This window comes from Primulina eburnea, chromosome 10 (genome assembly GCF_022965805.1).
Source record: "Primulina eburnea isolate SZY01 chromosome 10, ASM2296580v1, whole genome shotgun sequence".
Classification (NCBI taxonomy): Eukaryota; Viridiplantae; Streptophyta; class Magnoliopsida; order Lamiales; family Gesneriaceae; genus Primulina; species Primulina eburnea.
Window position 1 is genome coordinate 32582510 of NC_133110.1, and position 19174 is coordinate 32601683.

Here is a 19174-nt window from a genome sequence, read left to right on the forward strand (position 1 = left end):
GACTGGCAGTAGGCATAACCCTTTACAAGAACACGGCTCTGATACCAACTGTAACGTACCGTACTTTTTACTACTTAAAATTTGCGGAAAAATTAAAATTTTTCTTAAATAAACATGAACATTCAAAATTCGATAAAAGAAATAAACTGTACGACTCACAAGTTGTTGCAACCAAAGATTTGAAATTTAAAGTTTGACCAAAGTATCGTAGGTTTTCATAAAACTTAAAACATGGCGGTCCTCGGGTTTAGCCTCCCGCTCAGTTCAAGCCTGCTCCTCGGTCCCCACCTTCAGTCTCCTCATAAACATCCTCACCTGCATCGATCAAGTCTAGTGAGTCTAAAGACTCAACACGTATAAACTGGAAGTAACGAGTATTACATAATAAAATCACATGCAACTTTAAAATATGACATACATACCTAAAACTTGAACTTGCATGACAAAACTTGAACATACGTACATACATACTTAGACATGCCATCAACATAAACTTTTCTTAAACATGCTTGCATACTTGAACATACTAGAACATACATAACTTCATCATTTTGCGTAGAAATATGTTTCAATGCAAGTGACCCATAACTTAATCGCCTGATCAGACTAAACCACAGTACTGGGATGACAGGGACGTACCCACTGCCACATATATGAGATCCATGTTCATAATTTAACGGGAGGATTGGTCCCCGTTCATAATTTAACGATTTCCAATCCTGATCTAAACATGTTCATAATTTAACGGGCGGATTGGTCCCCGTTCATAATTTAACGCTTTCCAATCCTAAACATAATTTGGTCACAAGACATTTAGCATACCTCAAAAACTTAAAATATTTTTTCTGCACGTCAAACATACTTACTTGGCATTGAGGGATTCGTTGGATCTCGCTTGGGGCCACTGCTGCACATACTAACGTGAATTTCAAAACTTAACTTACATACTTAGACGTAGGTATTCTTGCTCACCACCGAATTAAATAGATAGCTTGTGACATTCTAGATCACTCGGGACTTGACCTCGTTAAATCGTCGTACTAAGCCATGACATCGAACCCCTAACAATCTCTAAAATGATGTGTGAACATTTCTCAAAAAAATAAAAGACATGAACTCACTATAGAACTTGAAAAGAAGAAAGAACAAAATATTTTTACAGATGGGGCCGCGCTCGGGCGGTAATAAATTACCGCTCGAGCGCCGAGCCTTCTGGGGAAAATACTCGGACAAAAAGAGTGGCGCTCGACCGGTAAAATATTACTGCTCGGGCGCCGAGTCTTCTGGACTCCGCGACGCGAAGCTTAAAACTCCTACTAAATTATATGAAGCATGAACCAATCTATAGAGACTCATACTAGGACGCTATGACAGAGATTTAACTCAAACAAAAGTCCCCAAAAATGACGACTCACAACAACTACGCAACATAATCCCTAACACGAATTTTGACACCAAAATACTTCCTACGACTTCTAATGCAACCAAGTGCCTACCGACACAAGACTAAGCACCAAAATTTATCCCAATGTCATACTCACAATACCCAAACGCAGCAGCGATCCACCAATGGTTCCCAACGAAGCCTGCAACTCAAAAACTTCAAGAACACATCAATAAAACATTTTCAGAAAACGCAGTTTGAGCAGTCCCAAGAAAATCACCATAAATCACTCAATTTTTATCCAAATAATTCAAATTTTATATCAAATCGAAGGTATCGAAAAATTTTAAAATTTTTGTGTTGAAAGTTTCTCAGAATCACGACCGAAAAATCACAGTATTTAAAAGAGACAGCAAAAACGAGTTTTAAGATCTAAAACTTATCTCAAAACTCATCCAAAAAATTTTCTGCTCAAATGACGAACGTCACACATAAATTTTTACGCATATAAATAACACGACACATAATATGACGAGATCGATGCATAAATAACAGATTATACGTGCCTTTGGATGATAAACTTTACCGAAACAGCGATATCGAAGCTCAGATGGCGTGAGGATTGATCCGGGACGAACGTGGCGCTAAAATATTTGAAGAAAACACGGGAAAGTTTGCTGGAAGATGGAGAGGGAAGGGTCGGCTGTAAGGGTTCTTAGAAACCTGGGTTTTCTCCTCTCAAAAATAATAAAATCTAAATAATGAAGTGTGTGTGTGTGTGTGTTAATCGGTTTTTAGTGTGTGTAAAAACATGTAAGTGTGTGTGAGTTTACAAAATGTGTGTGTGTGTATGTTTTTAATTAGAAGAAAGTATAGCTAAATTAATTAATTAAACTACTAATTAAAGGTTAACACACACTAATTTAATCAAACTCTTCAATTAAAATAATTACACATCAATTTTAAAAGTTTTAAACTCTTAAATCCACTAAATAAATGAATTAGGCTTTAAAATACTAACAACTAAATAAATTAGTTAAAATTCCTCAACCTCAACTTAAAATAAAATATCACATTTTAAATAGCAAAAAATCATCACCGGTGTTTTCCTCGATCCCGCCTCGAACAATCGCTTGAAACATGAAACTCGGAAAAAAAAAACATTTTAACGTGCATCACCTAAACATGAATAATTTAAAATAATGTATTTTCATAAATCATGCACTACTAAAATCAATATAAAATTAATTAAATTATTTAATAATTAAATAAAGACATGGATTATACGTGTACTGAATTTGGGCACTACATCTGTGATGTTATGTACCGCGTTTCTTGGTAAGGGCATATAGATTTCCAAACATACAGATAGATAGTCATATTATTATTATACCAAACTGTCATCCCTAAGACTTTTCAAGTGGTTATCATTCATCGAGATGATAAGTCCGTGGTTATTGTACACCATTAGTTCTTACGACCTGGGACAACATTGAGACTCTATATGCTAGGGTTGTGCTTTGACTCGTTTACTGACTCCAGAAGGGTCATCAGGAGACGAGATTAGGTACAGTTGCGACACATGTAGGAGCTGGTGCATTCTAGTCAGGAATTCACCGCTCACCTACGAATGTGGATATCCTGTGTGATCTGATGAAATAATAGTGCATGGAATCTCTAACAAAAGTATGATATGCACATTAGGGAAGGATTTCTCCAATTGTACATGCGATGCCACTATTTATTCTCAAAAATGTGTCACACAATTATCGGATTCTTATGCAACCTTTCGATGAACTAATAGTTGCAGATTCGATCGAGATATATGAGATGAAGGGACCGTACTGTACGTTAATTATAACCAACTAGTTCTTGCAGGAACTATCAATGATACCTAAGGAATCATGGGGTGATGCTACTAGACACTCTTACCATGATTCGATAGGTTTAATCAGAGATGTGATTTCTGACATTCTCATGATCAATTATTGATACATAGAATGTGGTAGATAGAATGGGGTAAATTAGGGTAAGCCCGCATAAAAGATTATGTCCTGAATTACAAAGAGTTGTGAACTCACGGCTAGCTGTATCTCTGAACTATTGAGGGTCACACAAGTACTGGATTATTTTGTCCACGTTGAGAAAATGAATTCAAGGTGTTGAATTTATATAATATTATGATTTAGTAAATCCAAGAAGTTGAATTTATGAGATAGTAAATTCAAGGAATTGAATTTATGATATTTAAAATTTGGAGAGAATAAATTCAAATAGTCGAATTTATAAAATTTGAGAATTTAATTTATTAAACTCAAAAGTTGATTTTATTAAATATTAAATTAAACATAATGGGAGGTGTGTTTAATGGGCTTGTAGGAGTACAAGCCCAATATATTAAATAATTAAAATTCTTAATGGACTTTGAATCAATTAATTAAACTAGTTGGACTAGTGTAATTAATTAATCAAGCTCATTAAAGTTAATTAATGTAATTAGGTTAAAGATTTTGTTTTTAAAGAATGATAGTCATAACCCTAGCCTCAAATAACCTTCATTCTCTTCAAGGGAATTTACGAAAATTGCTCTCCTTTTCTCTCAAAATTCTCGGCCTCCATCAAAGAAAAATTTGGTTTGAGCCGCCTCTTGATTTTTAATCTCCAACGGAAAATATCTTCTATACATTCTAGTGCAAGTTGGAAGAGTAACAAGTAATCTATTCGTGAACCGGATTAGGAGATTGAAGAAAGAAGATTTGAAGAACGTACGTGGGATTTACAACAAGAGCAACGTTCGCTTATATCGGTGTAGTTGGAGGCAAACGAAAATTCACTAAAGGTAAATATACTAAATTATCCTATGAATGTTTATTGAATTTAAACCATACGAGTGTCCAAAGAATATTTTGAATGTCAAAATAAAATTTTAAAACTTCTGCTGCGTTTGGGCACGAGAGAACACAAATCACAATAGTGGTATCAGAGCCAGGTTCTCTTTATCGTATGGTTTAAATCATGTTGAATAATATTTTCAACCACACTAGAAAATTTTTCAAAAAATTGATGCACCATAAGTTTTTTTATTTTTATCAGAAATAAAAAAAATCGAATCCGCCCGGAACTGTTCCGGACAGTCCGTGCGTGCGTGACTTCTGGCACGCCAGAGCAAAGCTCCCGCCCGGCGTCCAGCACGTCGACGCGCCACGGGTGCACGCCTATGCGAGCAGACCCACCGTGCCCGATACGATCAGGCAGCGGATGGCTGTCCGGGAATGTCTCGGGCACTGTGCTGAATAATGGGCTTGAATTGTTCGGGTCTAGGGTGCGATTTTCTTATTTTTCAAAATTTTGAACAAAATTGATATTTTATGAAAATTAATTTGCTTTTTATTTTGAAAATTAATTTTCGGAAAATTAATAATTTTATTGTAAAATAAATAATTAGAATAAGATTTTAATTATTCATGGTAAAAGTGAGTTTTGCATGAAAAACAATTATTATTGAATTAAATATAAATTAAATAAAGAATTTATTAGATACATGATTTATAAATTAATTAAATTTGTTTTATTAATTGATGTTATTATTTGATATTAAATGCATGAAGGATGATCGAGAGCCTTGACCAATATGTTAGGTGTATGTTAGGATATTTTATTTTTTTTTATTTTTTTTATTAATATTTGATATTATTAAAGTGTGTCTGGTTTATGGCTCGTTTCCACCCTATGAGATGTATCTCTTATGTAACATGTCTATTTAAATGTAATTATTAGAAATAGTGGGAGATCAGGACTGGAAGATGGTGGGCCCGATGCACAAGATGAACACATGTGAAATATTGGAAGCTCTTGTAATAAGTTGCATTTACATCCATGCATTCACCTAGGTTTTGGACCTGGATCCATGTTCGGCTCACATAGATCTAATAGTGTTGGTGATCGATCATTCTTATTTATTGTTGAATGTCATATAGTTGCCTAAATCCGGCAAACATACAAACTTGTGGCACGCGATTTTAAACTAAAATGATGAGACAATTCTAAAATAAAAATCCCTCATTTTGAATAAGATTCAAAATTTATATCAAACCACAAAATAAAAATCAAAAGATTTTAATTTATTCTTGTCTTCCATCAACCGTGGTTGTATGTTAAATGATACTCGTGGACAGTGTCTGACTCATATTATTGGGATGCATAGACTCCGGAAAGCTGTGACTTCCATTGGACATATGATGTGAATTGAGTGGAACTCACATGACTTCGGCTCATATTATTGGGGAACTCATGGTGACCGTTCACTACAATTCAATATTGATGGGTCGGTTTGACATATGAAAATATACGATGTCATATTATTGGGTCCTTATTAAACGTGAGACGGAACACTCAGATGTTGCATATGTATGCAATTAGATTCTACCTTTTAGAAATTATGATTGTCTGATATTATTCGGGATCATAATTGTCTAATTGGGCTTTACGGCCCACTAAGGAATACAATTTTCTTTTTTCATCAGAGGATGGTGGAAATGTCAAAATAGTAGGAGGTAATTTATAAAATAAAAATCCATATTTTATATCTTAAAATTATTTTAAAATAATCAACAACTATTATTCTGTTTTCATATCAGTATATTTGGGATTTCGTCACCTAATCCATTTATGTTATTAACAAGATAATCGAATCTGATTTTCAAGACAGGATGACATTTTTTTCTAAACTCGAAGAAAATGACATAAACATTCATATCAGTCTTGCTGAACTGACAATTCATGCAAGATGGTGGGACCATAGTATGTAAGCTAAAGTATAATATGATCGCTACTATGTCAAATGAACTGTAGAGATAGTTTGAGGAAATGTAGAATGTAAGGTCCAAAATTAAGACGATGTAATCCAACTGCATGCAAATATAGAGAATATGAAAAAAAATAGTTAATTAATTTATTTTAATTGCTTAATTGATTATGTGACATGTTTATATGGTGTTCTAGTATTTTTTCTACTTATATGCATTAAAATATATTTTTAAGGATTATTCAAGTTGCAATCGAGGAACGGAGACCGATGACTGAAAAATAGAAAATGTTTTTATTAGACAATTGTTTTTAATTATTTAAAATTGATGTTTTTTCATATTTTTCAAAATAATATTTTATACGCCGGGACATAAATTTTATCAGTGTTGGATTTTCAAGAAAAATGCGAACGTTTTGGCAAACTGGCTAATAAATTCACAAACTTATTTAAACAAAATTATTTTACAATTTTAATTAAGCACTAATGGGCCTAATTAACCTACCTAATGGCCCTAAGCTTAATTAGTGAGTAATTAACTATAAAATATAAAACCCTACCCTAAACCCCATAATACTCACGCCCCACTCTCTGAAAATTCTCCCAATATTCACGACTCACACACATCATATTTTTAAGAGGAAATTCGAGCTTCAAGGTAAAATTCAAGCCAAGGATCTTCGTGTCGTCGTTCTTCAATCGTCAACGAATAATCGCGCGTTAAATACGCAAAGGCATGCATAATTATTTCCTTCAAACATCATCACATCATGATATGCGTTTATGTATGAATTGTATGGAAAAACAAGTGACGTTTTTATTTATTTTCATTTTTGTATAAACATAAATTTTTAAGGCATGATTTTTGATCCAAGAGTTGTTGTTTGCAAGCAAAAAAGGACTGCCATGATTAGGAGAGGATCAAGGGTTGTTTTTACACGAGTTGAAGGAGTCCTAGACACACACGAAACCTGCTGCACGCACAAGAAAACAAGCTGGAGCCAAATTTCTGGTTGGTTAGAGAAGCATAGTTGTCATTTGAGGACATTATTGCAAGTAGTGCAAGATAGAAAGTTATATGCAAAATTCAGCAAGAATGAGTTTTGGTTTGATCGAGTGGTTTTCTTAGGCCACATAATTTCCAGTGCTGGCATTGAAGTTGATCCAAATAAAGTTGAGGCAGTGAAAGAGTGGTCAGTACCCAAAAGTGTTACCGAGATTCGCAGTTTTTGGGGGCTAGCTGGCTATTATCACAAGTTCATCAAGGGATTCTCATCTATTGTAGTACCTTTGACATCCTTAACTAAGAAGAATGCAAGGTTTATTTTGGGAGCCGAGTGTCAAGACAGTTTTGATAAGTTAAAGCAAGCCTTGATTTCAGTACCAGTGTTATCTATGTCATCGGGGCAAGGAGAGTATGTTATATATACCGACGCTTCTAAACTTGGTTTGGGCGCAGTTCTGATGCAAAATTACTGAGTTATAGCTTATGCGTCGAGACAGTTGAAAATTAATGAGAAAAACTACCCTACTCATGATCTTGAGCTTGCAGTGGTAGTTTTTGCATTGAAAATGTGGAGACATTACTTATATGGGGGAAAGTGCAAAATTTTCACCAATCGTAAAAGTTTGAAATACTTCTTTACCCCAAAAAAATTGAATACAAGACAACAAAGATGACTTGAATTAATGAAAGACTACAACTTTGAGAATTAGCTATCATCCGGGGAAATCTAATGTTGTTGTTGGATCAGGAAAATCCTCTAAAAACATAATGAGCTGCAATAGCTCATGTTCTAAGAATTTTTACATCGATGAATTAGATCGAGTTTGAAATTAAATCAAGCAAAAATATTCGAAGTAATCCTTCGTTAAGAAAACTAATCGGTAAAAGCTTTTAATCTTATATAACTAATTAACTGAAGATAAGGGGGATCGGTACTCGCATGTATCAGTTCAATTATGGTGAGAACTGAACTGGTAGATACTCGAACTGATGAAGTCAGTTTAAAGCTAGGGGTTAACAGTTAGAGTACACAAGATATGTTTATGGATATTCGGAGACTTCAACTGCTCCTACGTCACTCTTTCTACCTCCTTGGGTAGGATACACTAGAAGACTTTGATTATTTACAACAAGTGCAATAACCCTCCCAGCTTAGGACTTACCCACTGCCTAACTGAACTCATAGTCTATACTGAAGGCAGCACCTTCCAGCCAACACTTCTTTAACGTCTATGTGAGAAAGACTACATACACAAGTTTATTGTCTTTGTGCAACACTGTATTTGAGTTTTGGTGAGTGTGTGTGAGAACTGATATCTGAAAGCACCACGAAGGTGTTATCACACACTGAGGGAAATATGCTTCTAAAACTAAGCTGATAACACATTGAAGTGTTCCCTCTGGGCTGATTGCTTCTCTCTTGTAAGCTGATATGCAATATGAGTGCCCTTCTTCTTTTCACTTGTCAATTCTCATCTCGTCTTCACTGAGCTTCGGCTTCTATTTATAGGCGTTTGGCTGAACGTACAATGAGACTCAAATTATTGTGACCGTTGCATTTTGAATATGTTCCTCGAAATCCATTCCAGAACTTTTGGCTTTAAGCTCTGATGCAACGTCTCTTATTGTACATTGATCGTACAATAGCTTTTGTACATTTGTGCGTAGCTGGAATCCACTAGAATACGAAGCTTGTCTTGATCTGGAACTTATTGGTATCAGAGCAGTTGAATCTTGTCCCCGAATATTCTTATCCACAAAACTGATGACCATGTCTTCATTCAATAAAATACCAATGTTTTCCAGAGAAGATTTCGATGACTGGAAAATCAGAATGCAGGCTCATTTATCTGCACAAGACGATGACATGTGGTATGTCATTACTGAAGGACCCATGAAAATCTTAAAAGCAAATACAGCAGTTGCAATAACTGATGGGGCACCTCATCGCATTGAGAAGCCCAGCTGAAGATAAGAGGAAAGCCAGCCTTGACAATGTGGCTAAGGACATCTTATATAAAATGCTAGATAAAGTCACTTTTAGCAAAATCAAAATGTGCAAAACTTCTAAAGAGATATGGGAGAAACTGATTCAGCTTTGTGAAGGAAACGAACAAACCAAGGAGAACAAGCTATCAGTTGCTGTTCAGAAATTTGACAATATCAAGATGAAGGTTGGAGAATCCATACACGAATATGATGAGAGGGTCAGTCGTATTATAAATGAGCTGAATGCACTTGGAAAGGTGTATTCTAACAAAGAAATAGCACTGAAGGTGGTCAAAGGTCTTCCAAAAGAGTGGGACGTCAAGACCATGGCAATGCGTGAATCAAAGGACCTTAACAAGGTTGAACTTCAAGATTTGTTTGCTGATCTAAAGGCATACGAGTTTGAACTACAAACCAGAGAAGGGAAATCTTCTACATCAAATTTCACAACTGCTTTAATTGCTGGTCAAGCTGGAACCAACTGGTTCAGTTGACAAATCCACTGATCAGCCGAGCAATGACGTAATGTCATTGTTTTTCAAGAAGTTTGGAAGGTTTATGAGGAGAAATCAAGGAAATTTCCAGAAACAATATCAGAAAAATCACTACAAAGAAGAACCTTATGCTTGCTACAACTATGGCAAGACTGATCATTTCATTGCTGGCTGTCCCAAGACAAAAAAAGACAGTCGATGATCAAATGAAAAGGGAAAGAAGCCCTATGAGCACAAAAGAAGAACTAAGGATGACAAGAAATCTCTCAGAAAGAAACATGAGGTGCTTCTAGCTAAGGAGAGTAAGTCAAAGTAGGCAGAAATTGACAGTGAGGAGTCAGAACCTAAAAGCCCAATCAGTTCAAGTGATGATGAAGAAGAAGTCAAGTGATTAATGGCAGATGATGTTGAACTTGAGTCAACAAGTGAACAAGTATTTGACTTCAGCTCTACTGATTTCACTCGTGAGAAACTCGTTACCACATTGCATGACATGGTAAATGAGTATCACAAACTTGCTCGATCAAAATGATCCTAATGGAGTCAGTTGAAGTGTTGAGTCTAAAAAGAGAGATTGCAAAGCAAAAGGCTGAAATGATTGAGAACCAAACTTTGATATATCAGTTAAAAACTGAAATTTCAAAACATACTGAACTGATTCAAGGTTGGAACAAGTCTTCCGTTACATTGACTAAAATGCAGAATTTACAAAAATCAGTTGATGATAAAACTGGTTTAGGCTTTAACAGTCATGTTGAAAATTCTGCAAGTGATACAAAGCCAAGGTTGAATGAAAACAAAGGAAAGTACATTACCTTTGTAAAATAAACTATGGTAAATGAATTCTCAGAACCAAGTAAAGCAACTGTTCAATCAACTGAAAGTAAGAATAGAGCCAAACGATATGGAATTGGATATAGCTCTGAGAGTTCAACTGATTCGAAAAATTGGTCACCTAAACGATTCGGTTACAAAAATCAGCACTCAAGGAATGACTATTACAATTAATACAACTGTAAGCCAGCTCAGAAACGGTATCAAGAGAAGAGCAGTTGAAAAACTACGATTCACTATTATATCAATCTAGTTGTTACTCTGCTGACATTCTCGCTCATATTCAAAAAATTAGAAGATCACACTTATCAGATATATTCGTATCATCTAGGCTAATTTTCGAGCTTACTAGCACAAATTATTTTATTGTAAATTCGATCTTAAAAGAGATCAATTGTGTTAAGTCAAGTTGAGTACTATGATACATATTGTAAACTAAGAGTTTCAGTCTTGGCATTCTTAAGTCCAAACTTAATTGGGTTTGTACAAGTGTTTGTATCGATTAAAGTCTTTTAGTCGATATCCTATCCTTGTGATAGAAGGGGTGACGTAGGAATGATTGAAATCTCTGAGCATCCATAAAATCTCGTGTCTTCTTATTTCAGATTTTATTCTATCTATTAGTCAGTTTATTTCCGCACTTTATTGTTAACTGATTGATGTCAACTGACAAGATTCTGAGTTTCAATTGTCACTAAACTGACTCAACATTCGAAAAGATTGTGAAAATCGTGAGTGTTTATTCAACCCCCTATTCTAAACACTCTTTCACCAGTTAATCGATCATATCAGTTGTGGCGAACGCATTGAGTCGAAAAGTAGCAGTTATCACTCAATTATCACTCCAAAGACCATTGTAGTCCGAGATACAACGGTTTGAGCTTACAGTTTATGCTAGGGGCGAGGCCCCTAATCCTGCCACTTTATCAGTACAGTCGACTTTGAGAGATATAATTCATGATGGGCAGTCTACTTATGAGCTGCAAAAGTGGAGAGCAAGAGATGAAGCCAAGGGCCGGAAGCTATATTCTGAGGTGGATGGTATAGTTTGTTATCGAGATTGTTTATTGGTTCCTAATTAAGATTCTTTGAGAGATCTCATTATGAAGGAAGCTCATGACACACCTTATTCCATTCATCCGGGAAGGACAAAAATGTACAGAGATTTTCAGTTGTTATATTGGTGGCTAGGCATGAAGAGAGATATCTTGTGATTTGTGACCGAATTTTTGACATGTCAGCAAGTTAAAGCAGAGCATCATAGGCCAACGGAAAAACTTAAGCCACTTCTTATTCTCGAGTGGAAATGGGAAAATATAATTATGGAATTTGTTGTAGAATTACCAAAAACTATCAAGGGATTCAATGCTATATGGGTGATAGTCGATCGTCTTATGAAATCAGCGCATTTTTTACCTATTAAGACGACATTCACCATGATTCAGTATGCAGAGTTATATATCCGAGAGATAGTTTGTCTGCATGGGATTCCTGTATCTATTGTTTCTGACAGAGATTCGAGGTTTACATCATCTTTTTGGAAGAGTCTGCATGCAGTGATGGGGACCAAGTTATTATTCAGTACATCATTCCATCCTCAAACCAATTGTCAGTCCAAAAGAGTTATTCAAATTTTAGAAGATCTACTGCGAGCTTGTGTGATCGATTTCCAAGGCAGTTAGGAACCAAAGTTACTTTTATTGGAGTTCACCTACAATAATAGCTATCAATCATCTATGAGGATGGCTCCTTTTGAGGCACTTTATGGAAGGAAAATGTAGATTTCCTATTCATTGGAACGAGGTTGGTGAAAGAAGAAAGATTGGTCCGGATGTGATTGAAAAAATTGCCGAGCTTGTAGTCAAAATTCGAAAGAGAATAAAGACTGCAAAAAGCCGACAAAAGAGTTATGCCGACAAGAGACGAAGGGACCTAGAGTTTGCAGTGGGAGATCATGTATTTGTGAAAATAGCACCTATCAAAGGTGTTCTGCGTTTTGGCAAGAAAGACAAGCTTAGTCCGAGATTTATTTGAACGTTCGAGATTTTAGATAGGGTTGGCACACTAGCTTATAGAGTGGCATTGCCACCGATACTTTCTGGAGTTCACAGTGTGTTCCAGATTTTGATGCTGTGAAAGTACATGTCAAATCCATCACATATACTAAATTATGAACCTCTACAATTGACTCCAAACATGACATCTGAAGAATGACCTGTCCAAATCTTAGCAAGACAAGAAAGAAGACTCTGAAACAAAGTCATTCCAATGGTCAAGTGGCTGGATCACTCGGAAGAAGAAGATACTTGCGAAACCGAGAGAGACTTGAGGAATCGTTATCAAGAGCTATTCGGTAAGTTCTGATTTCGATGGCGAAATTTTATTTAAGGAGGGAGGAATTGTAAGGTCCAAAATTAAGACAACATAATCCAACTGCATTCAAATATAGGGAATATGAAAAAAAAATGGTTAATTAATTTATTTTAATTGCTTAATTGATTATGTGACATTTTTAAACGGTGTTTTAGCAGTTTTTCTACTTACATGCATTAAAATATAATTTTAAAGATTATTCGAGTTGCGATCGAAGAACGGAGACCGATGGCTGAAAAATAGAAAATGTTTTTATTAAATAATTATTTTTAATTATTTAAAATATGATTGATGCTTTTTCATATTTTTGAAAATAAGGGGTTTTGAGGTGATTTTATACGCCGGGACTTAAATTTTATCGATGTTGCATTTTCAACAAAAATGCGAATGTTTTGACAACCCGGCTAATAAATTCACAAACTTATTTAAACAAAATTATTTTTAAAATTTTAGTTAAGCACTAATGGACCTAATTAACCTACCTAATGGACCTAAGCTTATGTAGTGAGTAATTAACTATAAAATATTCAAAAACCTTACCCTAAACCCTATAATACTCACGCCCCACTCCCTGAAAACTCTCCCGATATTCACGACTCACATACATCATATTTTTAAGAGGAAATTCGAAGCTTCAATGTAAAATTCAAGCCAAGGATCTTCGTGTCGTAGTTCTTCAATCGTCAACGAATAATCGTGCGTTAAATACACAAAGACACACATAATTCTTTCCTTCAAACATCATGACACCATAATATGTGTTTATGTATGAATTGTATGGAAAAACAAGTGATGTTTTTATTTATTTTCATTTTTTCATAAACATGAATTTTTAAGGCATGATTTTTGATCCAATAATTGTTGTTTGCAAGCAAAAAGGGACTGCCATGATTAGGGGAGGATCAAGGGTTGTTTTTACACGAGTTTTAGGAGTCCTAGACACACACGAAACCTGCTTCACGCACTAGAGAACAAGCTAGAGCCAACTTTCTGGTTGGTGAACTTGTGTCTCGGTTTTATGAGATTGAGCGCTTGGCTGGGTTCGGCTAGGACCAGGGCCTAGCTAGGGTCGTGTATGAGTCATGGGCTAGGACTCGAACACCAGAGGCTTGGAGGAGTCCTAGCAAGCTAGGACTCCAACCCGAGAACCGTCAAGGGGAGCGCAGGGTTGCAGCAGCATGCAGGCATAGGGAGCTCTGGCCAGGGGGCTGTGCGCTGGGCTAGGTTGAGTGATTAGGGCTCTAGGTGGGTGCACAAGAGATTGGTTCAAGGGCTGGGTTGGTGGCTAGGTCCTAGGTGCGCATGAAGGGTCCTACGTATATAGGGAATTCTCGACCACTTCTTTAGCTGGTTGTGTGCTTTCGGTTTTCAACTGGGGTCAAGTCCTATGGGTTTCGAGCTTGGCTCGATGGAATCACAAGGTGGCTCGAGGGTGAGTGATCGAGGGTCTAGGGTTTCTCTTTTTGAAAATAATTTGAAACATGGCTCACGGGGGTCGGTTCGTGGTTCACGATGGATAAAATAATATAAAAAGTCCAAGTTTTAAATTTAGGAATGTTATATTAAAGTTTGAAATTTTTCGAGATTAAAACGCCTTAAAAATGAATAATTAAATATTAATTAAAAAGCCTAGTATTTATGCTACATAAAATTATGGGAATTTGAATTTAGGCTTAAATAATTATTTGGGACATGTTAGAGTCAATGAAATTAAGAAAAAGTCAAAAACGTGAAATTTTACGTCTAAGGGCAAAACACTAATTTTACACCCGAAAATTAGTAAACGTTGGCATTGTCATGAATGCTGTTTTATATGCTAATATGATTCTTTTAAATGTCTAAAAAAATTTATATGTTAAATCATGATTTTTAAATGGTTATGGATTTTTTATGATTTAACATTGACATTTAAAAGATATGTTGCATGCTTGTTTAAATGAAAAACGATATTATATACATGTTTTTAATAAGTGATGGAAATATGAAATGTTGAAGGACATGAAGAGATTGTGCCTAATACGATGATATGTTGGAGATATCGTGAGGGTTATGGTCCTAATGGGAGCCCGGCGATCGTGTTTCCTTGGATACGAATACGAATATGTTAATGCGTTGGCCAAGGCCCAGTTGACGGGTGAGAGTGTCGCTGGTGTCCACGCCGCCTAGTACTGTGGTTTTCTCTAGATGGATCCATCGCCCAATAGGAATACGAATACGAGTCACAATCACGATCTGAATTCAACAAACACGAATATGAATATGAATATGTTAATATGAATATGAATATGTTGATATAAAAATGTTTATGGAAATGTTTATGTTTAAAGTTTATGCATTATTATGAAAATGTTATTTTAAGTACAAGTATTTTTCACTATTGTATGTGAGCTGTATACGTATTATGTTATTATGATGTGTTGAGTCTTTAGACACACTAGGTGTGATTGATGCAGATGATATTAATAATTATGATGTGAGAGGTCTTGATGGTAGACTTTGCTGGACTGTCGGTGCACATAACCTGAGGACCATCGCTTCTATATTTGTCCACACTTATGATTTAAGTTTATGATTTATGTTAAAGATTTTTAAGACTATTTACTTGTAATTTTGAGTGGTTTTTGAGAGGACATTCGTTTAGCAATATTTGAAAAGAATATTTTTAGGTTGGGTAAAACGTTTAACGATTTCATGTTTTGACGATTTCCTTTGACTTTTCAAATACTAGTTGGTTGTTTTATTTTAAAATGGTACAAAATATTTTATATAATTAATTAAGTAGTTCGGCCGATTTAATTGGAAGAAAAAAAAAAGAATTTCTAGTACATTTTAAGTAAAACGAATAGCAAACGTTTCATAGAATGCTACTGACATTCGAATTCACATGCAAGAGTTGCATGGTGTACAATGATGTACGTCACTTTCAAAGAGCTCATGACTACACGCATGCAAAATTGGGCTCTGGCCTATAAGATGATATACATATGATTGGGCTTATTGAGAAAGTAGTGGACCTGGAATATGTGATTCCTAAGAAGTTACTTCATGACATCAATGTGTTGTCATACGCTTCCTCATTTGACGGGTTTACGATGAACTTCAATTTGAATAAGATAGATGATAGCTTTGAAGAGCTAATCAATATGCTTATAACTTATGAAACTACCATAAAGCAGGAAAATGCTATTTCCTAATGGGCTTCTTGTTAGGGACGAAAAGTGGCCTACAAGATAAAAGGAAGAAACGTTATGCCCCTCACAAGAAAAACAAACCCAATATGAGGCAAACTCCAAAGACGCTTAAAGGGACTAAAAAGCCCAATAAGTCAGAACATATTTGTTTCACTGCAAGAAGTATACACATAAGAAATTATCTGGGCCAGAAATGTTTTGGAAATGATAAGTAAATGTCAAAGTAAACAGGATTTCAACAACAAACAAAAGAAAGTTATATGATCCAAATGCACAAATACAGCACACTAGACTAGGTCACATTTCCCAAAGAAGCTGCGCAAGCTAGTGGGAGAAGGTATGTTTACCTTGTCAGACATAAATTCTCTACCTATTTGTGAGTCATGTCTAAAAAGAAAAATGATTAACACTCCATTCAATGGAAACGTGGAACGTGCGCATGGTCTACTGGATTGATCCACATAGATGTTTGTGGCCCGCCAAGTGTTAGCACAAAATGTGGGCAATCCTACTTCATTACCCTTACTGATAACTATTCGAGGTATGAGTATGTTTATTTGATGAAACACAAATTTGAAGCAATTGAAAAGTTCAAAGAATTCATATCTGAAGTAGAAAAACAGCTAGAAAAGAGTATTAAGACACTTCGATCTGATCGAGGTGGAGAATACTTGAGTACTGAATTTTAGAGTTATCCAAAAGAGAATGAGATTCTCTCACAATGGACTCCACCAGTAACACTACAATTGAATGGTGTTTTTGAGCATCGTAATCGAACCTTGATGGACATGATTCGATCCATGATGGGATCCACTGAATTGGCTACATCGTTTTGAGGCTTTGCACTTGAAACTGCGGCAATGTTGTTGAATAATGTCAATACAAAGGCAATGGCTAAAACAACATATGAGATATGGATGGAAAAAACTCTAAAATATTCTTACTTGAGAATATGGGGATGTCCTGCTTACGTGAAGCAGACTGTAATAGCCGAGCCCGGTGTACGGTATGGTTTAAGATTTTGTATGATTATTGGCTATTTGGGTAAGTTTAAGTATAGTTTGGATGTTAAGAGTTTCGAGTTATGATTTATAGTATGGTTAGTTATAGAAGATGTGCAGTGTTATTGTAGCGGCGTTACGATTAAATTCATGATAAATGGTATATTGATCCAAATGAGGTGAGGCCAATTGGAGTGGTTAGATAAGACATAAGGCTATAACTTCCTTATTTTGAGTTTTGTTCAAATCATTGCGGAAGGTAAGCCAAAAGTGTCCCGAAGAGTGTTGTGTGTTTCGACGTTCCTCCAGTGACACAGGTTGGGAGATTTAGCATAACTTTTTACTCAGAGCTACAACTTTGTAGTTTACCACTTTTTCTAATTCGGACGGGAAGAGGCGTTTCTGAGGCGATCTTTGAAGAAGCTGTGCGCAGAGTACGCTGTGGCAGGACCGATGCAGGAGCGCACCCGCGGTCATGTAAGGACCGCACCCGCGGTCCCAGTGGTCCAGGAAATGTTGGTTTGGTCGAAGGCATGGCGCACCCGCGGTCCTTGGAGTGCCGCACCCGCGGTCTTGCTTTTTGGAGGTATGGTCGAGATTTAAAGTAACTTTTTGGATGATTTGACTTCATTTCTCTTCTTCTTTCCCCTTCAATCTCGTTTTTCTCTAAGGAGCAAGGGTTTTCTTCCATTTCATCCATTTCCTACCTTTGATTCTTGGATCTAGTTCGATTTTCGACTTGAGATCGAGGTTCTCCGTGGTATAAGGAAGCTAAGGTAAGCTTTTGGTGCGATTCTTTTAAGGTTTTGGGTAAGAGTTGACTTGGGTTGTTGTTCTTGTTGGATTTATGGATTAATTAGCTTGTAATCTTGGATATTGAGTTGATGTTGGTGTTATTTATGGATTATTGTTGTAGGTGGTGAACCAAGAGCTAAGTTTGAGGTGTTCTATTGGGTTGTGAGTGGAATTTCATCCCTTGTGCTCACATGATGTTATATGTATTGTGTTTCAAAGGTTTTAATGTGTTATTCCCTTCATTTGATTCATGTTTATGTATTGATTTCATTGATATGTATATTGGAGGCATTTTATGTCTCACTATTGTTAAAATGGAATACAAAAGAAAATAAGAGATTGTGAAACGACGGCCTTAAATGCTATTCAGAGTTCAAATGTTTTATTGGATTGATTAATCATAGTCAGAGCATTGCATGCAATTAGTTGATCAACGACCATAGGCTTTTATCCCTCAGAGTTATCGGTTTATATCGATAGGGATATTAGCACCAGAGCAGAGATACTATTGATATCAATCCAACCAGAGAAAAGAGAATACCATCTTATTGCTATCTTATTGATATGCTATTGCTACAGTTATTGCTACAGTATTCATGTTTCAGAGTTGATGGTATTTATGATTTCAAAGTCATGTTTTACAGAGTATACTATGTATCATTGTTATGTAAGAGTTCCACTTGCTGAGATTTATTCTCATTTCAGTTTATTCATGTGATGCAGATCAGAGTGGAGACCCTGGACGTTGAATGTGGATAGGGGTCATATGCATACACCGTTGGAAGGATGATTTTGATGGCATGATCATAGGGATGATGTTTTGTATTTTTGTTATTTCATTTGAATGATCATGTATTACTATTTTGTAAAGATGTTTAAAGAAATGTATTTTGAAACTCCTTCCATATTTTAAAGAAAATTTTATTTCCGCTGTGTATTTTTAATGTTATGGGTCAGGGTGTCACATTTAGTGGTATCAGAGCGGTGTTCTTCGGACCAATGCATATGACTTCGTCTACTTTCAACTGTCCGGGTATGTTTTCTTGCATCTATCCATTGTTATATATTGATATGTCTTTTGTGAGCACATTGTAGAGTAGAGGATGCCACCTAAGAGGAAAGCAGTAGAGGTATGATCGCCAGTGCAGGTACTTCGCTGGTCCTTCCTTTTAGTTCTTGTCTTGAGGCTGAGAGATTGCTGTGTAGAGGTTGTGATGGGTTTTTGGCTTCTATTGTTGATTTGGATAGTATGGTTAAGTTGAATATTGGTGATATTGATGTGGTGATAGAGTTTGTTGATGTG

The 19174-nt window shown here is 35.8% G+C and overlaps 1 pseudogene; it reads right to left on the reverse strand.

The window, feature by feature from the left end:
- LOC140802852 (chaperone protein ClpB1-like) overlaps positions 1 to 19174 on the reverse strand; it is a 37635-nt pseudogene that overhangs the window by 8502 nt on the left and 9959 nt on the right.